This window comes from Canis lupus, chromosome 32 (genome assembly GCF_048164855.1).
Source record: "Canis lupus baileyi chromosome 32, mCanLup2.hap1, whole genome shotgun sequence".
In the NCBI taxonomy this organism is placed as follows: Eukaryota; Metazoa; Chordata; class Mammalia; order Carnivora; family Canidae; genus Canis; species Canis lupus.
The window spans coordinates 29,100,670-29,113,823 of record NC_132869.1 but is presented as its reverse complement, the minus strand read 5'-3'; the positions used below and the strand labels follow the sequence as shown (position 1 = coordinate 29,113,823).

Below are 13,154 nucleotides of genomic sequence, written 5' to 3'. Positions count from 1 at the left end.
TACAGAGACCATTTCATATAGATCTTTTCTTTGGCCTAATCAACCATGATAAGCTTTTCACCCCAAGTAAGGAAAGACAAGCAGGCAACTGAAGAAGATAGACAGCCTCACAGTCCCTTCTTCTTGACACTGCTACAAATTCAGAGTTGCACACTGTATCCTAGCCAAGTGGCTTCCTCTCTCTGAGATGTAGTGTGGGGAGTATGCAAGGAGGAAAGGCCCCACAAAAAAAGCCGGAGGGGACCAGAGGATGATAACGCAGGTGTCATGGGCCAGCATTCTCCTTGGGACTAGCATCACTTATTCAAATTATTGCCCATTTTATGATTTTCCAGGGAGGAAAGAGAGCAATAAGTTGCCTGATTGTCCTCTAATGGTTCTCTCCCTGTCCCCCAAAAGGCTGGAGAATGTCCCACATAAGAGCTTTGGAAAGCCCTAACCTGAGACCAACTGAGGCAACTTGAAATTCTTAAATATTTACAGCACTTATTATGTGACTGGCCATGTACTGGACACTGTTTGCCTCTGCTTGCCACCAGTCCTGCCCACTCACAGTCCAAGAGGCCCCACCAACAAGAGATTGCCAGTCCTGTGTCCAACCAAAGTATTGAATGACCCAGGAGTATTAAATTGAAACCTGTTCTTCACTACAGAGACCACTATTTCATCTCTGTGTAGACGCTGGTGCCCCTTGACCATCTGCATTGTGGACCACCTGGGGTGACAGCTACTGCCCCAACCTCTATTACAAAATATGCCCCATCTGGGATTTTCATGAAAAAGAAAACCCCATCTTTAAAATCATAAAATCAATCTATGGCCTCTATATCTCTGGAGAATTTCCCACCTCTTAAGTCTGTCCCATTCAGGTGCCTGTCAACTCTTAGACAAAGGTCAGTGGAAGATGGTTACCATGATTGCATTGGGGACCTGTGACTTTAAGATCATTCCACCCAAAATGTAGAGAGCTGATGTGGGTTTTTTTTTTTTTTTTTCCCTTGGATGTGGCACATTTTCTGAAGGACACCACCATCAAAAGACTGTAAAATAATGGGGGTGCATAATAAAGTGATTCGTTGTGAGGTTGACAGTAATGAAACTTGAATGTCCATCACATTTGGCATGCGTTCTAGACAGCTTCATTGTTTGAAGTGTGCTTGCTGTCTATGCCTTAGTGGAAATAATCCCAACCTGTTTTTGGCAAGCCATGGAGGTAGCAACTCTTTACTTGCAGATAGATAGCAGGGCATGAAGCACTCTCTGACATTTTCTCAAGTCTCCCCTCCCCGGGTGTTTTTCCCTGGAAAATGCTTTAATAACCGATTGATAAGGTCCCAAATGAAATGTACACATGAAAGAAGGGAGACCTTCTAATAAAATGACATTACAATCTTCCTTTTCCCCAATACTCTTAGGCCACCTCTGACTAAATGGATTTGAAACCCAAGTATCATTCACTGTGGGATTGAAAGGAAGCCTAAAGGTGACCTCATCCAGCCCCTCATCAGCTATTTAAATCCCCCTCACAATAGCCACTCAAGCAGGATTGGTTGCTGGCTGGGAGTCTCTGAGGCCTCTGATGACTTAGAGCTCACTAACCCGACAGGACAGTCAGGTTTGGAAGTTAATCTTAAACTAACAAGATAGCTTTCAATGCATGAATCCTCTTCAATAAGAATGGCTACTTTTTTTTTTTTTTTTCAAATGCTCACTGTGTGTGTTAAGAGCTTCAGTCCTTGACATGCACCAGCTCATATACTATTCAAAACCACCTCAAAGGGAGATATTATTATTCTTATTTTATAGTTAAAGACACTGAGGTTGAGTTGGCCAAAGTGCTTATTCAGTTTATTCACAGAACCCCTAGTGACAGGAACCACATAGCTGTTCTTGAAGCAGCTCTGACTCTCAGAAACTGCTTCTTTTTAAGGTGAAACGTGTTTCCCTATAAAGCAAGCAGTAGGCATTTATTGAGAACCTGCCGAATTTCAGGCACGATGCTAAGCACTTCACATTCAAAGAAATAATGGGTTTTATTTATGCCTATACCCGTATTTTACCTCATTTTAAGAAATATTTGGGGCAAATTAAAAGGAAACGTCTGATATACAATGGCAGAATATAAATAGGACTAGAGAACCGTGATCAGAGAAAGCATAAGTAAAACAGAGGGCTACCATGACTACATGAAAAATACACTACACACATCAAATGGAATAAGATCAATTTGTTTATATTTGACCTGGGCTTCCCTGAAGCCAGAATGAAAGGGGAGACACTGTCAATTCACAAGTCTTATTAACAAAATGATGGTCAAAATGGGGTAGCTATTTTCCTGAAATTCAATGATGAAAAGAAATCTCTCTCAGAGGACTCCATACTGGGCGCATTGAGCAGTCAACTTAGCTGTAGCCTTAGCAAAATTTCTACAGGAGATGCATAAAAATACTTAGCGCAGTTATTCTTGGAGCAGAACATTAAAATAAACTTGGCGAACAGGGCAATATAGGTCAAATAGGTAGCCTATGGCCTTCCATCTTTATCCTCCCCAAAGCATAAAACATTGATCCTGGCACAAAGGATCTTCATTACAGATCTCAGATATTGAAATGTATAGACATGCCTGAGTCCCAGACTATGAATGTGGAGAACAGAAAGTTTTCAGAGAACTAACTCATCACCGTGGGCTGAGTTTCTAGGGGCCATTTCTAGGAAGGAATGACCTTTGAGCCGAGCTGCATTGAACAAGCATCTGAAGGAGATGGATGAAAGATGAGTCAGGCTAAACGTGACTGATCTGATTTATTCCTTTCACTTACGCTGTGTTGTGCCTCAATTTCATGTGTCTGCGGAGGACACTCACCCTTGGCACCGACTAGAAAGTGAAACTGCAGGGCATTCATGGGCTCTGGCCAAGGAGCCATCAGCAATCCCATTACCAATGCTTACAGTGAGTCTCATAAGACAGATTTGGCTCCAAGCAGCGACCACGGCTCGATTTTCATAAAGTAATTTCACTTGTTTGTCCCAGTTAATATTAATAAGCCCAGGGCTACATGCGTCTACTTATCAGAGCACAAAGATAATAGAATAATGGAATGTTCAAGCTGAAACGGACCTTGGAGATCTTCTAGTCCAACTTCCTCATTTGATAGATGAGGAAATGGAGATGGGATGAAGTGAAGGGCCAGGTTGCAGATAGTCAGATTCACAGACTGGCCGAGCTGGAACCCAGCTCCAATAGGCAGCCCACTGTGTGGTCCATCAGAGCTGTCTGGCATCCTCCTACCTCATCCCTGAGAACTGGAGCATCCTAGAAAGAACCTTGGATCGGGCACTGGGAGAACCAGGGCTTAAGCATATCTTCATTCATTTTTATCTCGAGTTTCTCTAGACTCTTACTTTCTCCTCACGACATCAACTTCATCGTAAAAAATCGATGCCCAACACTATTCCCCAAAGGAGGAGGCGAGATAAAGCAAAGTCTCTGCGACGCTTGCAATGCCTCAGTCCCTTCGGTTTAGCCCAAACTTGGCACAAACCCAGTACTGGTGATACTTGGTGCTTTGTGACTTTGAACATGCTTTCTAATCTCATGGAACCTAAGCTTCACTGGACTATTGTCATTATGATGTGAGTCAATGCATATAAACCATATAGCACAAGGCCTGGCACTGACATGCTCAAACAGGCTCATTCTCTTGATTGTGCTCCTGCCTTCCTCCTTTCTGGTAGATTGTATGTAAGTCCACATGTATCTCCAAGGGATGTGAATCATCCAGAACTCCATGTAGTCAGAATGTAGAGTTATATAATGTTCCTAAGTTACTTACCTCTTTCCGCTAAATAAGTCAGCCTGCAGAGTCTCATTTCCATTTCTCTTCAACTAGCCCAACATCCATTTTCACCTACATGGAACCTTCTACTGGCCCAGCAACAAATAAATCACATTTCAAGTGGTCCCAGGACAATTCAGCTTTAAAGAAAAAGAAAGGATGGCAACATGAAGGACGTTTGCTGTGTTGGGCTGTCACCAGGTCCCCATTGGAATCATGAAAAATTATGGCCAATAAAATAACATTTTTCAAAATGTGACACTACTCTTAAATTTATCTTGGGCAGTAAATGGATTTTGAAGAGAATATTTGAGGGCAGTTCATTTTTCAAGCGCTCAATAACACATCATAAATGAATCGCATTATTAATTTATAATAGAATAATTGTTTTGTTCAGCCATTTTCACAAGCTCTGGCATTAATTTTCTCTTTCTTTTTAATCATCTCAAAATATTAGCACACACACCACCCCAGCATGCCACCCAGTCCTCTCCAATTCCTCCTACGAAGACAGAAATGATTCCGACTGGTTAGCTACAGAGTCTTCCGGCCATCCTTTTGTGACAATGAGAAAGAATGAGAACAAAAGCCACTAGCACTGATTGAGATTGTCTGCCAAATAGTATGCTAAACAGCGTAACTCTGTTATTTTCTTGAGTCTCCCCACAGGTGCCATTATTGTGCCCATTTTACATATGAGGAAACTGAGGCAGAGAATCTTTTTCTCAAGCAACAAAATAAACACCGTTTGCATTTATGAGGTTTCATGAATACAGGTTTCACAAACCAGGTTTGCTTAAACCAGGGTGCATTTGAGTGCTATCGCTTTTATGTAACAGAGCATGTAATATCATCTTTAACTGTACCCAAGTCAAAGTAGTGAAAGGCAGGGGAAAGTTAAGTAAAGTACCTAGAGAGTTAAGACCAACAGAACAAAGTCTTGGGGAAGGGATTTCTTTTTTTAATGAATGATCCAATTGGGTTGCTTGTAGATGTTGTAATGTTAGTCTAACTCTGACATGTACCAGTGTTCCGGCTGTTTTACTCCTGGAGCCTCAGGACACCCAGGTACCAGCCCCAGCTCTATCACTAACCATTCCTGCCATTTCAGATAGGTCACTACATCTTTCTGAATCTTAGTTTCCCCCATTGTGAAAGATTTGCCCTCCAATTTCGACATTCCCAGAGGTTGTATTGACCACAAGGTAGATCCAAGCAACTGTTTACATACTGATCGTGAAGATAATGAGGGAAAAACAGGCCATCTTTAATGCCCGGCATTCGACATACAAAGATTCAGCCTTATATTTCAACCTGTCTGAAGGGAAAGCTATATAATTGGACTTCAGAGAGGAAAAAGCCCATATGAAAGCTTAATAATAACAATAACCCAAAAAAAGGCAGTCTTAAAGCATCACGACGCTAAAAGCTCATTAAGATCTCTGTCCCAGCTATTACACTCCTAATTGAACAGTTACACAAATAGACGTACAATACAATCGTGACTCTAATTAAGGCTCCGACCTCAGAATCTCGTAGAAGCTTGTACAGTTCCTGCTCCCCCCTTTAAATAGCTGTTCCGGGCAAGCTTTGGGAAGAGAAACTGTCCTATTATGGCTTCACTGAAATAACATGAAAACTCATACAAGTGCCTCTTTCTGTTTCTTTTCCTAGCCCATAGCACAGGCCCCGCTCCCCATTTCTTCCCTTCCACTACTGCGAATGTATTCTTTGGTGGGAGAGGACGCAGTTTGCCAACTCCAAGTGTGTGTGTCTTCCCTATCACTGTCCACCTTTTTCTGCAGTGCCCTCCATCAGTATCTTGATCCATAGGGCTATGGGTCTAAGACGTGCCAGGTACTCTAAGCAAGGCTTTCTCCCTATTGGATAATTGGCTTTCTTCCCCATATATTAATTTTACTTTCTCTTGCCCACTTTTTTCCCCCCATCTATACATCCCAGCTAAGAATCTTAACAGATAGAAAGTTTTGAGTTTTCTTTACTTTTCTCTCTTCCTTCTTTTCCTGACCTTTGCAGAAAAGAGGGATGCCAAGACCCACAGGAGGTAACCTTCGGAGGAGGGGTAAAAATCAAGGTCTGCTTTTGAATAATGAAGAGTCCACAGGCTTAGAATAAATTCTAAAGGGAGTTAAAGATTTGTATATAGAAGACATTCCTAAAGTCCCCCAGTTCCTGTCCCCCTGAGCTGATCGCCTTCGATGTTAGTGGAGGTTGGCATATTCATCAACTGGAGCTATGACAAAATCTGGAGTGAAAATAATTTGAACTTAAAGTTGACCAACTCCATGAATTAATTTCTTTCTGTCCTAAAACTAAGGACCTATTTCAAGGGCAGCTTAGTATACCTATTGAGGAGAGCCCAGTGACCTAGAATTCCTTTGGATCCTTTCGTCTCCTGATATCTGAGTGGTGTGGCCTTCTGCAGGGCCACTGAAATGGAAGGGAGTCTAACACACCAGAATACTTTGTGTCAAGTTACATAAAGAGAGAGGCAGTTTAGGGAGACCCTTCATTTCTTGGAATTTAAAAAGAAATATTTCTAACGCTTAATAAATAAGAAGCAGTGCCTTTTGCTTAACCATGAATGCAGTGTAAAAAGAGTCCTCATCTCAATGCTGCACATACTGGTCATGTCAGATTGTGACAAGCCACCAACTACCCCCAGGGTGACTCTGAGAGCCCAGTGAGCAAACATTGATGAAGGTGGTTTTAAACAGAAAGGTGGCTTAACTAGTATAAGTGGTTGAGTCTACAGACAGACCCATTCCTCTAGTGGGAGTCGATTTATAAAAATTAAGAGGTTAGCACATTTTTCTGAGACATGTGATTGACATTAAGCCACCTCTGCTATGGATGGTTGACCTCTTTATCAACTGTGATATGCATGTGATTCCCTCATGCATTTTTTATTCCAAAAAGGATATAGCATTGTCAGGGGAGTCTTTGGGATCTAGTTTTATTGTTGACATCCTCAGGAACAGCCCAAAAGTCTTTCGCAGGGGCTCAAGCTGGAACATGATTGTGAAGGATGTCCCTCCCTAAGGGCCATGTACACATCATTATTGAAAGACTTTTCCCGCCCCATAATTGGTTGATACATCTGTCGCTCCTAGCTGGGACATTAGGGGCTCAAGTACAGAAAAGTCTCCCATTCCAGGCCCAGCACAGTTTTTAGTACCCAGTGGATGGTCACTAAATACTTGAAAAGAGAAAGGCAGTGGGAGGTAAGAAAAGGGGAGTTCTACATTGAATTCTAGATACTCAGTACTTCCCCTAGCACACAGTCAGTGCCCAATAAATTATACATTGAGTCAATAGTTTTGCTATGCAGCAAACAGTTTAGAATTTTGTACTCAGGTAACGTACTTATTTAGTGTGTCACAATTTAGGGAATTTAGGAGATAAGGCTGAGGACTTTGGTTTCACTTCTGAGATTTCAGTAATACCTCCATACCTTACTGGCCATGGCTACAGGTTGCTGTAGCCTTCCAGGGACAGAAGGCACTACTTAGATAGTGGTTGTCCTTAAGGCTCTAGCAAAGAGTTCAGCCATTTTTAAGGGACAGCATAGCTCATACCTGTCTATGCTGAACATTGGGTCAAATGGCCTCTATTTTCCTCTGAAGGCTTGACTGAGAGCCTTTGTTATTGGAAGCTTGAGGTTTGGCACAGTCTCAAAGGTGTCAAGTTTCTTGCAACTTTTGACCTTTGATGCTACACTTAGATTTTCCACTGCTGAGCAAATTATGCATCTGCTATTAGAGAAATGAGTCTATGCTCTTGGATTGTGTTATACGGCAAACCAGAACCAGCGATCAACACATTTAGAATGGTTTGAGAACACAGATTTGGTTTCAGTCTCCATCTAAAAGGTTTGGATGGTTATCTGAACTTGACTCATCCGATCTCAATCTGGACCATTGAATTTGCAACACAAAGCTCAAAACCTCAATAGGAAGACTCCTGATATTTCTGGTCATGCCAGCTTCCCATCAGGCCAGCCACATTTCCGTGAAATGTCCTCAGGCATTTTGGCATGTCCGGTTCTGTTCTAGGTCCAGGTTGTGGTTTCTTTGAAAGTAGTAGGTGTAGGTGGTAGATACATGGAAACGGGCCCCCGAGCTCTGCAGAGTTCACGTATAGGATCTCCTGCAGGGCTAAGGAGAGAGGAGGGTTGAAGAGTTAGTGTTCCCTTAACTCTGTGCCCTCTTGGAGGAGAGAGGACTGTAGCAGGACTAACTGGATTCTTCACAAACTCTGATTAAGTGTTCCACACCCCACCTTGTCTAGTGTCTTAAACTTGAATGTGGCCACAAAGTACCTGGGCATCTTGTTAAATTGAAAATTGAGATGCAAGAGGGCTGAGTGGAGTCTGAGACTCTGCACTTCTCACAGGCTCCAAGTGGTGTCATGCTGCTGCTTCCTAAACCATCGATGTTCTGAGCAAATGCCCCATGTGCAAAGCATTGGACCAAAGGAACACAGAGGTGAATCGATGAGGAAGACAAGGCCGATGCCCTTAGGGAACTGCTTTGTGATGGGGAGACCGACAGGTAAACAGTACCCATTCCCCAAGGGCTCAGGGCAGAGACTGAGGTGAGGAGAGCCCAGTGGGAGCCCTGCCCTGGGCCTTGGAGGTGAGCAGGAAGTGAGCAGGCAGGAAGCCAGGGAAGAGTATTTAAGGCAGAAGCAAGGGCCTGGGTAAGAAGGGAGACCACATATAAGTTTGTGATCTTTCTGCAAGAGCAGACACCTCAAAATTGCCCTGTTCATTCCCAAGCCCTGGAAGGGGGGAGGAGGGCGGGGGGAGGGGGGGAGAAGCATATGAAAGCACAGAACATTCCTGTGGCAAGTAAGCAATTGCTCGCATCCAAGGGCACAGGCCGCCTTTCTGCTGCACAATGTAATTAGAGCGTTGGAGATGTGGGATCGGGAGAAGCACCAAGCTGCGGGGATTGTAAGCCAGCCGAAGCTGCGAAAAAGTCGGGCGTGCCCGTTCTCGGCACCATCAGCAGCCTTGTTGTTATTTCTCGTGGATTGACCAAACTGGGATTATGCTTTTTGCTATTGGGGGAGGGGGAGGGGGGCATTTTTTTTTTCTTTCTTTTTAATGAATCTGAAAACTCAGAGTGAAACTCAGGCAGGCTGCAGCATTTCTCCCAGGATTTTTCCTCTCCTTCCAGTTGTCCCCCTGCTTCCCTCCATCCCCACCATCCCTTGGGATTGCACCCAGAAATGAGACTGGTTTGCATTCCAGTGCTACAGACCTGTTCTCCCTCTTGAGCTCCAAGCTGGCCTGTGAAAACTTTCTGATCCTGGCTGGCAAAGTCCAAGCATTGCAATCCAACAGTGGCCCAGGGGAAAAAACAACAACAACAAAAAAAAGCAAAAAACTCCCAAACCTCAGCTGGTCTTTCTCTTTCACTGTGTATGTTCCCTCTTGACCCTGCTGCTCACCGGTAGGGAGGCCCAGAACATGTCTTGCCGTCATAGTAAAACAATAGGAACCACTTGCTTAGAAATTTACACAGCTCTCCTGGCAAGTAAGAGGGCATTTACTAGCATTCTTATTCCCATTTGACAGATGGGGAAACCGAGGCCCAGGGAGCCACAGCTCATAAGTGGTGGACCAAGGATGCGAATCTAGCATTCTGACTCAATGCAGGAACGTGAAGTATTCACCATGAATACATGGGCCCTGGTCCAGGCAGTCAGTTCTCACAGCAATCCGTGTTCCAGACAGGAAACTGAGGCCGAGCGAGGGCTAAAGAACTTTCCCGAAGTCCGTGAATTCCACCCTTGGATGCAGACTCCCAGATGCCTGACCTCAGAGTCCTCGCTCTTCCCTTGATGGGGGGGAGGGGGGGGAAGCTTCCTTGATTCCGCCTTCGCCCACCCTCTCTGGGCTTTATTTTCTCATCTGTGAAATTGGGGACTGTGTGGTCCCTGAGACCTCTTCCCAGCTGTACGATGCGGTGATCCTGTCATTTCGCCTGAGAGACCGGAGTTCTTCACTGCCAGCTTCCATTCAGTGCTAATCATTTTGCTTAATTATGTTTAACTCTGAGTGTGTTTTACTGCAGCTGTCAACACACTTCAGTTCGTTTTGCTGCTGAAGTTGATAGCGAGACGATAGCACCTGTGTGCCGTTTTGCAGAGCGCCGGTTGCAGCCAGGCAGGCCTTCAGGTTGGCGGCACGCTCCCGTGTTCCGTCTCGGTGCCAGCTTTAGTTCTTCCGTTTGCACTGGAGCGAAGCAGGCATACCTTCAACTGCAAACACCCGGAAAGCTCAAGGTACACTACTGGCTGTATTCCAGTGGGGTGTTCAAGGCGAAGAACGCGAAGACTCTCCCATGCGACACATTTACTTCCATGTCGTGTGCATGAGCAAGAGGGGATGTCAGTCTCAGGCTTCTCCCTGATACCTCCACTTCCTGGGCCTCTTCCCCTGTGATTGAAATCTCTGCTCACTGTTTCCCTTCAAGCCTCATGAGGCGCCACGTTATCTAGAAAGCTTTCCCGGACCTGTTTCGTCTGCACTCATGCTTTGCCCACATGTCCCTGAACTTCCATCCATCATAGCCTTGCCCCACCATAATGAAAATGTCTCTCATTATTCTCCTGGCTGAGGGCACCAGCCATATGTCATTCATCCCTGGATGCTCTCCCCCTAAATGTTTATTGAATGAAGAATGGACGGATGAATGAAACCATTTTCTACGTGTTCACCCTTGCAGTGTTCTGCGTGCGGAATTGGAGCAAGAGTTTCCTTTGTCTTTCTGATACTCTGCCGTGAGGCCTCCTCCTTTCTCTTCTGACAGATTTACTCAAAGTTTACCCAGTTGCCTTTTATCTCCTCTGCGCCTTTTCCCAAGCTCATCTTGATCCCAAACAGCATCCTTTCTCCCTCTCTTTCCTTCTCATACACTCTTCCGAGGGGCCAGTTTCTGTCCTCCACCTCTGAAATGGCACCTGAAACTCTGCTCATTCTCCAATGTTCTCTGGCCGCCACTCTCTCCGTTGCCCTATTTGAAATAAACATGCCATTTCCAGAACTAGTCTGTCTTCACACTTTCCAGAATATTCTTTTCTTTCCCTTTGATCCGTACATAATGTAATAATGTGTGTGTGTGTTGATTGTTTTGTTTTGTTTTGTTTTTCAAGTTGTAAAAGTATCATTTCATTTGCACCAGTGACTTCTAAAATCTGGCTTGTCCAGCTAATATTTTGATACTATCTGAGGATACTTCCAGTTCTACAACAGATTTAAAGTCAGTAATTCTACAAATCACCGATGGACCTCACCCCCAAGAGATTCCATTCAGGAGATCTACTATCAGAGCCTAAATCTTAACAAATGACTTGTTGGTCAAAGGGAGACCTACCCAAGGTGAATACTGGTGGGTGTTCTTGCTAGGGAGAAAACTGGCAGGGAAATAAGACGTGGAGTGGTGGGAAGCATTTGGAGGACTTCCTCCTTGAGAGACAGAACCTATAATGCTACTTACTAGTGGCCTCAAGTATGCCAGGAAGGGAGTTTCACCCAAGCTTTTCTCATTAGGACCCATATTTTCTTCCCCCCTAGATCTGTTTCCTGGGTTGATGGAGGATCTGCTGACCTATTAAGGGCCATGATTGGTGGGGAGGGATCAGCACAGCCATCTTTAACTTCAGTGGGTTTGAGGATCACTTGATATTGCTAAAAGTTTAGGTTTCCAGGACCATCATCAGGATTCCTGATTCATCATATACAGAATAAGCCCAGAAATCTGTATTTTTAGTTCAAATTTAACACAAGCTTTTTTTTTATAAGCAAACATTGCAAAAGAAAAAAACTATAAAATCTAAGACACCACATATTTGCCCTCTAAGATAGAGTCAAATCTGCCCAATGGGAGAAGCGTGAGAGAGGATGCTCAAACATAGCTGTGCTTCTGTTTCTGCTCTTGTCCTCCTTTATGATCCTAACACTAAATCTGACCAGTTCCACCAAGTGGAATTCTGTGCTTAACTTTTAAGGTGAAGTTTGCGGGGGGAAGTTTGGTGAAGAGTGGCACAAACCCCTTGCAAAATCTGGTGAAAGCATAATGATCTTTTTTTTTTTTCTAGAAAGCACAATGATCTTACACCCATGCATGGATTCCTTTGACAAAGGAGAGAGGGGAGATAGGCAATCCTAGTCAGCAGTCTTGTAGTCTTCTCACATCTCAAGTGAGAAATCTTGCCCGTGACAAGAATTGCTCAGGCTCCTCAATATGGCTCCTTGTAGCTATAGAGAGTAGAAGCCCCTAGGGGATGAGTCAGAATTTATGCAGGCGCCTATACAATCTGTCATGTGGTTTCTATATTATCATAAAAGTTGATCCTAAGTTTTAGCTGCCCTGCTAGGCTGTGTCTTTCTCTCTAGTTTGCAACATGAAAGGCCAAGAGGCACTTCATTCCTTTGATACCCAGAGCTCCAGGAAACTTTAAAGAACAGATCTCTCCCACATCTTACCAAATAGCTTGTGTCTACCAATGAGTTATATGCAGGCCAATAAAGCAGACAGTGCCAGGAGCATCGTCAGTGTGGTCAGCCGCACAGAGGAACATGATCTTAAGCTCTGCCCCAGACCCTGAGCCTGAGTCAGCTACTTTTGGAGGATTAAACTATGCTTGAAACTACTACAAGCATCTTTTCCAGACCTTTTCGCCAGGGTCAGGTACAGAGCCTTAGAAAGAAAATCCTTATTGCTACGTTGGGTGATTCTCTGTGTTTTAGAGTCCTGCTGATACCAAAATCAGTTTCCTTCTGGTAAGAAATGAGACACGTATTTTGAACTATCAAACTCATTCCTGCTCATCCTCTGTATTCGGCAGGTTTAAACATCAGATTCTCTAGTACTGATATCACTGATGAATTGAAACATGTCCAATGCCTTTAGCTAGAGCACACTTGGAGGGAGTAATATCACATCCTAATGTTACAGTGTTTTTAGGATAATCATCATAAGTGTTGTTATTTATATATCTCTGTTGCTAGGAAGCTTAGCTGAAGTACCACAAGTTACTAATTTTGTTTCTGATAGCCACGCATCAAAGGCCACATTCAGCCATATGCTCATGCATGTGCTATGTGCCTGGGTTTATTTCTCTTGTTGTGTTTTCGGATTATCCCACCTAAATAGCTGTGCGTAGCATTTCCCAGATTCCATTTAATCATCAACAGCAGAAAGTCTTCTCTCCCAGGAGGGTCTAATACAGAAAAGCAGCATTACCTCAGAGTATATACGGATAACCTCAGATTTGATGTTATCG

The 13,154-nt window shown here is 43.9% G+C and overlaps 1 protein-coding gene and 1 long non-coding RNA gene across 3 annotated transcripts in view; one reads left to right on the top strand and one right to left on the bottom strand.

Moving 5' to 3' along the window:
- The window catches only part of RORA (RAR related orphan receptor A), a 710,690-nt gene that overhangs the window by 343,416 nt on the left and 354,120 nt on the right, over positions 1–13,154 (top strand). The gene's annotated exons all lie outside the window — the stretch shown is intronic.
- The window catches only part of LOC140623027 (uncharacterized), a 55,112-nt gene that overhangs the window by 39,905 nt on the left and 2,053 nt on the right, over positions 1–13,154 (bottom strand). Inside the window, exons 2-3 of one of the 2 annotated variants that reach the window (XR_012022709.1) lie at positions 3,834–3,976; positions 1,829–1,945 (exon numbers count right to left, since the gene is read on the bottom strand). This is a non-coding gene — a long non-coding RNA (uncharacterized lncRNA). Of the gene's footprint in view, positions 1–1,828; positions 1,946–3,833; positions 3,977–13,154 lie in introns of those variants that run through there. The other variant, XR_012022708.1, reaches the window with a different exon arrangement.